The following is a 12,814-nucleotide window of genomic DNA, read 5'->3' on the forward strand; positions in this document are numbered from 1 at the left end:
ATTTATAAATTTGTTTTTTTTTTTTTTTACCGTAAGTGAGAAATAACGTTTCTTTAAAAATAAGCTTTCTATCAAAACAAAAAAAAATTTTTAATAGAATATTTTTTCAATCCCACCGTTACGCTAAGCTTTATTCTGCTACATTTGCATGATAAACAGTTTGAAACGGAACTCGTTGCTTGAAAAAATCATGGTTGGTATCTCTTGTCTCTTTTTAGTGTGACCTTTTGTGGGCTATTGCAGCCCCATTAACTCACAGCCTGATAGTGTTAAGCATTCAGAAAGCGTAAATTCCTTAAAAAGAATGGTATAAAAAAAAATGCATACACACAATTATGAAGTAACAGCAGCACCTAATTGAAGTTTCTTGGCCCCTTCCGCTATTGGTATGGTTATTTTCTTTATGTTTTTGCGTTACTTTATAACTTTTTTTATGAAGAGCTTTCAACAGTCTGCGTATCTATATAAAGAACTGCGGGATGGTAGCAGGCATAGGTCTTGATGTTGAATTAATATACTAATTTCATCACTATTATTATATGTTGATGATGCATACGGTTGATGAGCATGAATTTCATAGTGTGCGATAGACTCATCAAACGCAACGGGGGACTAAATGATCAAAATGTCATCCATCTTTAATGTAAAAAATTTAAACGTTAGTTCACACCTTTTATTTTTAAGCCAAGACTTTTAAGAAATTGTAAGTTTTGATTTGTCAATTTTTGATACTTCCGTTGTCCTTTCTGACGTCTCGATGATTTGAAAGCTTGCCGTTAACTAAGCGCAGAAGTACGTGTCAAGCTGTTTATATACTTGATGTGATTATTAATAATACCCATTACGATGAAGGTTTCATGTGTAATCTTATCGTGATGACTTTTCCACGAAAACTTATTAAATTACCATCTTGATCAACTACGCGTAGTTGTAAGTAATCTATGACTCGTCCAATGACAGGCAAGTAGATTCTTTGTTATGGAACTTCAATAATTTTATTCTGGTGGTACCACAGGGTGAGATTCATGAATTGTATAAACTTTTTTTCCGTTTATATAAGCTCCACTAGTGATGCTGCACTCAACTTGTAATGCGTTAATCTTGAGAATGGATACAGGTAAGTCAGAGTCATGAGTTAAGTTATTTTGTAGTAATCGTTTAGTAAAACCTAGTAGTCACCCTATAAAATCTTTTGGTCTGAAATCCATAGTATGACTACACCTAACAACACTACGAAGCGTATTATTATTTGGCTTGATACTGATACTTATATCTTTCGGTTGTAACACATTGACAAAATGACTAAATATCTGCAAATTCATAACTGCCAGTTGGAATAACGACCACTTGATCATCCACGTAAAATTTATTGTTATTTACGTCAATATTAGAAATTGAATTAAACGTTAGGAGTTCTACTAAACCAAGAACATATTTGTGTTTTAGTGATAATTTAATAGGTGGAAGATATTGCGCCTCTAGGGTAGAAGAAGTACCAGACAAACTAAGTGTTAATGTTTCTTCCATGACCGTCAATGTAAAATTGAGATTTTTTTTGCTATTTTAAGTGCTTATATATGTTTTGACAAAAACATGTAAGAGTTAAATTTTTCATATCGTTTGTGATTATACTAAACTGTATCAACACCCCAGTACAACATTAAAGTTACAGGTGGCTGCAAATCTCCAAAACTGTTATAATAAACAACATTCAGGCCATATTTTTGATACGCCACCCAGTGAGATCCAGGTCCATTCTTGTCGTCAAAATTTACTATGGCAGTCTTACGATACCATGGCCCATCACTGAGTAAGTCATTTCGCATAAATACTTCACGAAAAAAAGAAATCTAAAAAAAGGTAAATTTTACTTTTTCGGAATTTTTTTTTTTTTTTTTTTTTTTGTCCGTCATATGCTTAAGTACCAAAACATCTTGTGAGAGACAACGTTAATTTTTTAGCTTTATTTCGTCAGGATGAAGTTAATTTGAGACATGTGTATAATGATCATGTAAAATCAGTTATGCCATATAATAAATTTAAAGAGTTATGCTCTAGCTGTTGGAATGATGATCGGTATGGATTTGTTGTTATAAACAAGGATGTAAAGATAAAAAATGGTCGATATAGAAAAGGTTTTGACAATTTTGCTTTAAATATAAGAGATACATAGCAATTGTAGTCCAACGAAAATCATTAAAGCCTCAACATGTATGAAGGAGAAAAAGACGTAATTAATCAATTAGTAAAGGCAAGAGAGGCCGTGAAAAAAAAGTACAGACAGTTAAAGTTTGGAAAAGATGAAGTTAAAAAAGTCCTAAGCGAAACTTTTAAACTAATAAAAGATCCTTTACAGAAAATTGTTACTACAACCAAGAAAAATGAAAGAAATTCATCTGTAATCTATAACTACTTAAATAACAAAAAAAATAAAGATGTTACGAAAGCAAAAACTGAAGAACCACCCAACGATGATAATAGCACGGTGTTCGAGTCTGCTGCCAGTAAAAGTGATAATAATATGAATATAGGTACTGATGAAATAAATAAAACTATTTAATATATGTCTAATAATGTTGAAATCAATGAAAACTTATCGAGGAACTCATATTTGCAAATGCTTGATAATGATCAAAAAAAGTTATTGGATTTGATGTATGGGGTACGAAAAGAAAAAAGAACATGTCAATTTGGGAATTTACCAATATATTTTGATAATAATAAAATTACAATGGACAAACTCGAATTGCCAATGACTTACAAATTAATTGAGCTACTCATAAAAAAGTACCCGAATACAAATCTTACAACGGAAGAGGATATGCAAAAATATTATATGCTTTTGAAAATTTCGAGTGTTCATAGAAGAGGATTTGATAATAAATGAACCTATTAGGCAACATAATAGTCATAAATTTAATAAAGTTATTGCTCCTACGTTCGATGGCATTTCAAAAAAACTGGAGGATCATTACTACTAGAATACAAAATCACCCGAAAAACGCAGCATGTAGATTACGTGCACTGAAACCATCCCAACGAACTTGTGGATCATTTACGATAACTCATAGCTGAAAGATCAGCAGGAAATCCAAGTCATGACAATAAAATAATATTAATTATATTGAAGAGCTACGTAAGGCAGGGTATATACGTACATATTAAGGTGAGCAGTCATTTTATTTCAGTATCACAATGAGTGTTGACGTATTTGGTCGTAAACTAGGTTGTCGAGATGCAGCCTTACGCTAGTAATAACAAAAGTTATAGGTATATACTTACTGTTATAGATGTTTTTTTAAAGTATGCATGGGCTGTACCAATAAAGAAAAAAACAGGTGAAATAGTGTCAACAGCGAGGCAGTCTATATGAAAGGACGGAAGGGTGCCAGTTAACTTGGAAACCGACCATGGCAAGGAATTCTACAATTTTAAGTTTCAAAATCTTATGCCAAAATATGAAATAAACTTATACTCAACCTACAGCAACCTCAAAGCATCTATATGTGAACGATTCAATTGTACTTTAAAAGACCTTATGTGGAAAAAATTTAGCTTACAAGGCAATTACAAATGGTTTCATGTTTTACAAATGTTGAGTGAATTATATAATAATAGAAAACATCAAACAATTGGTATGAAACCAAAAGATGTTACTACTGAAAAGGAAATTTAAGTCCTGACAAAATTTAAAAAAAGATGCAAACGTAGCAGCAAACTAAAACCAAAATTCAAAGTTAGTGATAAAGTACGCGTGAACAAAATGAAACAAGTATTGAAAAAAGGCTATACTCCTAATTGGTCAACAGAATTATTAACAATCACTCATGTAGCAGGAACAAATCCAACTACGTATTGTCTCAAAGATTATCAAGATTCACCTATCTCCGCAGGTTTTTATGAGCAGGAACTGCAAAAAACAAAAAATCCTGATATTTACCTGGTGGAAAAAGTTCTTTGAAGACGTGGACAGCAAGTTTTTGTAAAGTGGTTGGGTTTTAACAGCACTTTTACAGTAGTTGAATTGATGAGCGTAAATTATGAAAAAATTTTTTTTTTCATTTTCCATGATAAGTAGAAAAATATTTTTTGTATAATTGATCGAATAAATTGTTAAAATAAAATTTTTTTTAATTAAAAAAGAATGTTTTAAGGAAATTTTGTTTTATACGATAAATCAAATTGAATATTATATAAGAAAAAAAAAATCGTTCTAACTGTAACAGAAAATGTATTTGAGAAAAAATACTTCAAATTTAAAAGAAATTGTCATTTCATTTACTTATTCCTAATCATAAGAAAATACAATTCGTTTTCCATAGTAAATTAAAAATAATCTAAGCTTATTAACAGCATCCAGTAGTTCGTTATAAAAGTGATCATTATAATACAGAGCTATGCATATTTTAAACAGTAAAAAGACTTGAAAATTGTCAGCTGACTCAGCTACTACTGTTGGCCCAAATCTAGTATTGACCTTCCTCAGTTTGGTCACCACATATTTCTTATGCGGAATCATGTCGGAAATTTTTTTCATCGACAGAAAACCTTTGTTAGCGATGTTATTGAGTTGTGCAAGATCCATCTGTAATATTTTTAATGAATAATTTTTATTTTAGCTTTTTTTTTTTTTTTTTTTTTTTTTCAAGAAAAAATTGAAAAAGAAGAAATCATGCTTACCTGTGCAAAGTCTAGGCTTTTTACCTAATGTAACGTTGTCAGAAATGACTACTGATGGCGATAGAGGCTCCTGTTGTCTTTTTAGTCCAGTCCTATTTGAACCTCTGGTTTGTAGTATAATGAGCTCTGCTGACTGTGACACTTCCTTATGTGAAGCTGTCCCCTCTACTGTGGCTTGCCTCTCTACCGCAACTTCCCCCTCTATTCTGGATGGCTTTAGATGAGCAGTATTCTCTCTTTCTGCTTCTTTATTCTGATTCGCTGTTTCGATCCCTACTTCTTCATTTTTGATCAGATTAGCTGTCTTTCCCCCTTTAGCTCTTTACCTTGCTTTACTAATCTCCTCTCCACTATGCTGTAATGACCCCATGGTAGGGTGTCTGTAGAACCAGATTTAAAATAACGTTTGTCATCATGCGCACTGAGCGCAATTTTTGCTTCTTTTTCAGTAAAGAGCTGATGATGTCGTACCTGATAATTTTTTGCTCTCGAGTCATACTAGTATTTTCGCATAAGCACTTGATGTAACCATCAAAGTTAATCATAGCATTAACTACTGAGCTCTTGACACCCTTGGCTTTCTTCAATGGCTTTTGGTCTTGAATCCTTACACTATATATTTTGCTCCTCAATCCTACGAATTCAATCATGACTTTTCTATTGCACTCATCCTTTATAAGGCCAAGAATTTTTTTATTACTACGAGACATGTTAAAATCATTATTAATAGAATAGTCCCATGTGTCGAATTCTATGATATTTTCACGCATCACATTATAAATATTGTAATTTGATATTTCATACGGAAGACTGTCGGTGTCTGTGTATAAAAGTTTGCATTGATCTGCCATTTGACTTTTTATAAAGTCATAATGAAATTGATATACACGTGTCTTGGATAGATCCAAGACACTCAGTCTAACATATATTGGATTATGCTGATTTCGGTGCGAAATAATTGTATTGCCACTAACTGCTTAACAAATATGTCACAGCTGTGGAAACTTGGTCGAGCAATTTAACTCTCAGCACCGTAACGCCCTTTTCGTTTATTAATAAGCTTGACATCAATCGCGCTCATTCTCCATCATTTTTCCATACGTAGCATTACTAAATAATTTATACAACATTTTCTCAAAGTCATTTGTCACATTTTTACGCTCTCTCACTGTTAAAGTCTATATATTTCTTTAACCACGGACTTTGATCGAACTGTAAAACTCTATGAACTTTATTTATGCGAAGACCATGGCTAACGGCTTGTTTGAGTGCACGATAGTGCATCACATATCGTGGTTTATCGTATAATGTAGTCATCAATTTTTTTGTTGGACGCTGGAGGTGCGATGTGCTCATCACAGAAAGGTCGATCCTTATGGGCATCGTGAAGAGTCTTAGGATAGTCAAGGTCCACTTCAAGTATGTAACCTATTTCTCCATCATCTGCCACGTTCAAAATACCAACTGGACGAACATTTTGAATCCATTTAAAGTCTCCATAAGGCAATGGTTTGGTCATAGCCCATCCATACAAATTATTAACATCAAATATTTATCACTTTTATTAGCTTTATAGCCTTCTTTCATGTACGAATTGTTACCCTTGGCATATCGATTGCAATATTGGCTTATACCACCACGAATTCCACGCTTGATGAACATAACCATATCTAGGTCAGTCAACAGTTCCAATTTTACCTGTAATTATAATTTTATATGTATAAATTATACATTTGTGACAATCTTAATACTTTGCACATATTACTCACATTCGTAAATTTCAACATCGCATTCCATGTTAGGCCAGGTGTTGTGTAATAATGAGCTGGAGTTAAATGATATGCCTCAATACAATTATTTTTAAAGTTTTCAAATATTTCAACTAGTAACAATACATCTGTTTTTAAATATAAGTCAAAATACTGCCCAAGTGCTTGTATGTTAAAACTATTCCAAATATTTATAGTATGTTTATATTCTTCATCACTGATATGGACTTCGACCAAGCTGCTGTAGAGACTTTCTTTTGATGGCAGCCTACGTTTCTTAAGTTTTTCAAAAGAAGATGTGTAATCGTAAGGGTACACACCTTTTTTTTAAATAAATTTGTTTGATCTGTAGTGTAATGATCATCATTTAAAAATACTGTTTCCAATACTTTTAATTCTTCTAAATAAGATGACAATTCATCAAGAGATGAAGTCATAAGCTTAAAGGAATCAATAAATCGAAGACTGACATCAGTCCCTTCTACATATTTTGTAAATGAGATATATTTTTCTTTTGTTTGTGATAGAAGCTGGATTCTTTCCAAGAATCATGCAGCAAATTCTTTTACAAACAAATGCGAATCATATCCGCTCAAGTTGTTAAAAATTATGGGTATCTGGAAATTCAAAGTGATCAGTGATCCGTTGGGGGCGAAATGTAAGAAAATAAATAAATAGAAGTAAAGTGTATTTAAATTTTCTGCGTTGATTTATTGATGCGCAACGTTTCGCTGACAATATGCGTCAGCCTCATCAGGCTACAAAATTAAAATTAAAAACACACAATGAGTGATCTGGAAGGCTCAAACACAAAAATACAATAAATTTTTTGTAAATTGTTACCGCAGATACGCGAGAATTCGTAAGTTTGGTTGACTTACTCGTCACCTGTCGTGCTGTCGACTGACAATAAATTACAACCACAAGCCAGCGCTTATATAGGCGGAGCCGCAAAGGTAGACGGTAATGGGCGATGAACTCGATCGGGACATTTAAACTTTCGTAGTAAAGGAAGGTATGCTCTATTAAAGGAAAGCACATCCTCCTTTCTATTGATGTTGTGTTTATCGAGTTTTATATAAAGCATTTCGGAAATAATTCTTTTTTTATAATTGGATTCTTTGTCAAGGATTTTAAAGTTATCCCAATCGAATTCATGGTCAAAATTGATTTGGTGTGTTAATAGAGCATACCTTCCTTTATTACGAAAGTTTAAATGTCCCGATCGAGTTCATCGCCCTTTACCGTCTACCTTTGCGGCTCTGCCTATATAAGCGCTGGCTTGTGGTTGTAATTTATTGTCAGTCGACAGCACGACAGGTGACGAGTAAGTCAACCAAACTTACGAATTCTCGCGTATCTGCGGTAACAATTTACAAAAAATTTATTGTATTTTTGTGTTTGAGCCTACCAGATCACTCATTGTGTGTTTTTAATTTTAATTTTGTAGCCTGATGAGGCTGACGCATATTGTCAGCGAAACGTTGCGCATCAATAAATCAACGCAGAAAATTTAAATACACTTTACTTGTATTTATTTATTTTCTTACATTTTGCCCCCAACGGATCACTGATCACTTTGAATTTCCAAATTCACCGGAGGGCACTGATATATACTAGCAACTCAATTACGTGTATCATTCTCGAGTCTTGATAATTAAGATTGCATTTGTTATGAGCGGGACCACGGTATCTAAAATAAAAAAAAAATATTGTACGCTATATGATATAATATGTTTGAAAAAAGTACACTTACTTTCCAGTGAGATGACAGTGATCTCTAACTCTTATATTATCCAAGCTGAATGGTTGGTTGCATGTGTGACACAAAGAAGCTTCATTATACTTAAACTGTTCTCCAAGTGTCAAATTTGTCGTTTTTATAGGGTTTTTGTATAATTCTTCTAGTTTTAGAGCAAGAAGATACAGAGAACAAATAAACCACTTAGCAGGTGTTTCATCATCGTTTTCGTCACTTTTTCTATAACTCTTACATTCTGATTCTCTATCGTCGTAAGAGCACTTAACAAAATAACCAATACTGAATGCTCTATGACTTTGATAAGCACGACTGCTCTTCGTAGGTTCTAGCAAACACTCAAAGTCTGCATATACAACGAAAGGTACTTTGTTTTTATACGTAAAATTTTTCAATTGTAGTGTATCATCTTTCTGATTTCTATTGGGCAGTATAATTCTCTAACTTTTGTTTTGACGAAAAATAGTGAAAGCAACGATGACATACATGTACTGCATGTTCATGTAGAGATAATTGCTTACATACCAAGCGGGATAAATTTTTTATCTAAAAGTAATGATATTTGTATTCTTCGTTTAAATAATTATTACTTTCATTTATATTATCATCTTCATGATCTACATAAAAGCTTTCAAAAAGTAAAAGATTCACATGGACTTCTTTTTTATTTATTGTTAAGTGACTGGGAAAAAAAATTGTATACATCATTTCTCTTTTTAAAAAAATATAAATTCACTGATACTTTGTTTTAGTTTTCGAATTTTCTAATTTGCTTTGGGTTAACAGAAAAATCAATTCCATCAAAGTTTAACTCGTTTTTGTACTAAACATAGTTCGAGACCGGATTTGGATTTCTTTTTTTTGGATGTATTGCTGACAGAATAGCCCATTTAAAACACTGAACGTCTCTGTTTACTATATTTACACAAGCATTTTTGTTTTTCATGCAACCTGGCAAATCTATAAAAGAACTACCTCGCATAGAATTCAGTTTATTAATATTCACATTTTAATTCAAAATTAAGAGCAAAGACCAGCGCGATTCTTTGTCACTAAAATCATCCATATTTTTTTGAATTGGCTGTTGTACACTCACATCAAACCATTCATTCAAGTCTGTTGTCTGGAATGTAGATTGTGATTTTGTACCAAAGTATTTTAAATCTACATTTTCAAAATTATCTTTAACTATTATATATTCAGGTGCCAACACTGTATTTACTTTTAACGCTTCATATTCACGAAGAGATCGATGGATCCGTTTTACAAACTGATGTTTAGCGTCTTTTAAAAACTTTATCAGATCTAGGTGTTTTAGATTTACGATCAAAGCTGTAGTAGTAAGTTTTTCAAATGCACTATTCAAGTCATTTAAATTTACTGATCTATCATTCTAAAGAATGGGAGCTGCTGTCGCTTCTATCATACCTTCATCTTGAGTGCTTGTTATAGGGCCCGTTTCTGTCACACCTTTACCTTAGACGCTTATTGCAATCTAACAGTCTTTGAATTTGAGCAGGATTGACTTTACTTTTAACAACTTGTTGGTATGATTTCCAAAGGCAGGTAGCCGAATCCTTGAAATTCTGTACAGTAGCCATGACTTCTTGCAGAAGAAAGCTTAGCAATAAAGTCACTGGGTTAAAATGTACTGCTCTGTCAACGTAAACCCCTTTAAATACCTTCAGAGTTTAACAAAAAGCATATTTAAATAGGGGTTGGAAGCATGTGTGTATGTATGTGCGTATGCGTGTGTTTAAATGAGAGAAAGATATGACTTAGGGTGGTGGTAAATACCTTAAAAAAAGTCAGTATTACAGGTATGACAATATTATAGATATTAAAAAGGTATTTACATCAAACAAAAAGTTAACTTATAATTGTGGTAAAACTGTAAAAGAAGAGAAACAATGTTTGTAAAAGTTTTTTTTCTTGTCTAAAAAAAAGAAGTTTCACATTATGTTAGAATAAAAGACTTGATATAAAAAAAATTAAATAATATTTATAACATTTAATCATACAGTTATATTCTTCTAAAATTACTTATATAATATTCATTATTCAGCTGTAACTTTTTTTTTACATTTAAATTTTTTCTTTATTTTCTAGATTATCTCTTTTTCTTTTTTTCTCTTTCGATTCCATCGCTTTTTTTTTAGCTGGGCTAAGGCTCCTAGATTTTCGAGAGTTTGCTGCATACGCAGTGCGCAGTCACCCTCTCCTCTCTCGAATAAACCAAGTGGTGAGCTCCCACTATACCTATACTTTTACTTAAGCCTCGCCCACTTCCTGCAACTTAAATACGAGTTCTTATACAGGGCAGGTACGAGCGCCGATGGTCGAGTATACTCAACCTTTTGATCCTGCTGGGCTTACAAGCGGGGTTATCGATTCTCGCCGATGTCTTTTTTTTTTTTTTTTTTTCTTACAAGTTTGTTATAAATTACAATTAACCCATGAACCAATAATTACAAATAATTATTTTTTTTACATACACCACCGTAAGTATAAGTACTTTACATTATTTATTGTTAAATAACGTTTAATTTCATTTAAGTTTGTTTTCAGCTTCAAATCAAAAACTAAAAACTGTGGACTACAGTCTCACGCTCCTTCACAGGCTGTGGGACAGCAGATAGTCCAACTATTTGTTTGTTGAAGAAAAATCAAAAGGAAGGAAGAAGTAGAGTGTTGAATATTATATTCAGATTAACTTACTTAAATTTTATTATTGGGAATGAAATATAACGGGATAAAATAGAATAAAAATAAAAATTTATTAATTTACGCAAGTCGTCACCTAACAGCCTTCCCTTCTTAAAACTATCACCGTCCTCGGTGAATATATTATATTATTTTATTGGTTTTTTTTTTTTTGCTATATTTTCATCTTATAAGTAAACATTTGTGAGTTACATAACATAAACATTTTACAATAATCCTTATAGTAATGTAATAAAGTATTAATTTAAAGAATTATTACATTTGTTTATTTGGGACTGAGAGTAAGGGAAGGAATGGACTCGTGAATATAACGTCTTCTTCTTCTCCTTGGCCCCTGATTTTGTGTTGTTAATTACTATTTTATCAAGTGCATCAAGATTTGCTGACACTCCCATCTCAAGGCATAGTTTATAGTGCCAGTCGTATTTTACCAAGTTGATATTTTCCTGGCATGATGGGCAGATCTTTTTTAATTTCATTTGTGTTTTGCACAGAAGACTGTGCACTTCAAGGTGGCATTTGGATATAAAATTTTTACACGATAAATGTGTTACAATTTCACGGCTTTGCGAGTCTTTTTGGGAGTAATTTGCCTTATACATTTTGAGTCCTTTGAGGGCCCTTTCCGTCAATTCTTCGTTACAGTATGTAGCGAAGCTTAGGTATAACTGTCTTCCATCGTCGCGTATGACATCTAATGGGTAGTAGTTTAAATGGCTTAAAGGGCCAAAGGTCATTAACAACCGGGTGTATTCATCTAGATTCATGATGGCTGGTACCTTAGATACTACTTTTCGCGGAAGTGAGTCATTGTCTTTTGCATCGTTATTTATTTTGATCGTGTTTTCTGTTTTTGGGTTTTTTGTGATTACATTCTTTGGCTGCTGAGTTATGCAATACACTACTATCTGGCGCATGTTTTCTGCCCACTCAGCGGATCTATACGTTATATGAACGGGAATAATATCTTCCCGTGTTTGTTTTTTGGTTGAAAAATAAATATCTTCTTTTGGATATTTGTTTTCAAAAAATTCAATAATATAGTTTATGTTAATAGATTTTTTTAAAATGACGCTTATTTTAGTCCCGGTACGATTTACTCTTACAAATCGTAATATTGGACTAAGCTCTTCTTCAATAAATTTTTTAAGGGTTTTGACTTCCGTCGTTGACTCTACATTCTTAGTTGGTGCTTCGATGTTTCGTGAAGATGATTTGTCTTCTATTTGAATGGTTGTTGTATCATTTAAGGTTGCTGCAGCAACTGCTGCATCACATAGTTGGTAATATTTGGCCTCGTAGCTGGTGTATGGGGCCAAAAATGACTGTTCTTTTAATGATAACATCGGACTAAATTTATTAAGCGATGTTTCCAATTGGCGCTTATCAATTGGTTCTTCTGTCATTGTGTTTAACCAACGTCGATTTTCCGATATATTGTGGACCTTGACTTGTCTTTTATTTGGCAAGGGGACAGATGCCGTTGACTTTGCCCAATTCCTCTCATCCGATACATTTGACAATGAGTCGAATAGCTCCTTTAGCGTTGGCGCTGCATTTAGGTTATCAGCCGCTATCGCTGCCTCCCGTGGTGAAAGGTATACCACTTCGTAACTTGAGTACCCCATAGCACAGGGTTTCCGTTCAATGGACCTCACTATCCCAAAGTTTTTCAAAATTTTTTTTAGCATTAGCCTACTATAATCCCCCTGCAGCAGTATGCTAAGCTGGGATCCATCAGCCATTGCTTCTGTGATATTAGCATTTTGTTTGTCCATTGTGTGCGTAATTCTGCAAGCGTAAATATGATGGATGTTGTGAGGATCATCACTTGATACTGTACATGTGTGAGTGTTCTTATAGTGTACTTCGTATTGTTATT

The 12,814-nt window shown here is 33.0% G+C and overlaps 1 protein-coding gene across 1 annotated transcript in view; it reads right to left on the minus strand.

The window, feature by feature from the left end:
* Positions 1-12,814, minus strand: part of MICAL-like (protein) — a 602,730-nt gene that overhangs the window by 428,969 nt on the left and 160,947 nt on the right. The gene's annotated exons all lie outside the window — the stretch shown is intronic.

The sequence above is a fragment of the Copidosoma floridanum genome, unplaced genomic scaffold, assembly GCF_036245765.1.
Source record: "Copidosoma floridanum isolate Cflo_tuat_1 unplaced genomic scaffold, Cflo_Japanese_pri ptg000034l, whole genome shotgun sequence".
Lineage (NCBI taxonomy): Eukaryota > Metazoa > Arthropoda > Insecta > Hymenoptera > Encyrtidae > Copidosoma > Copidosoma floridanum.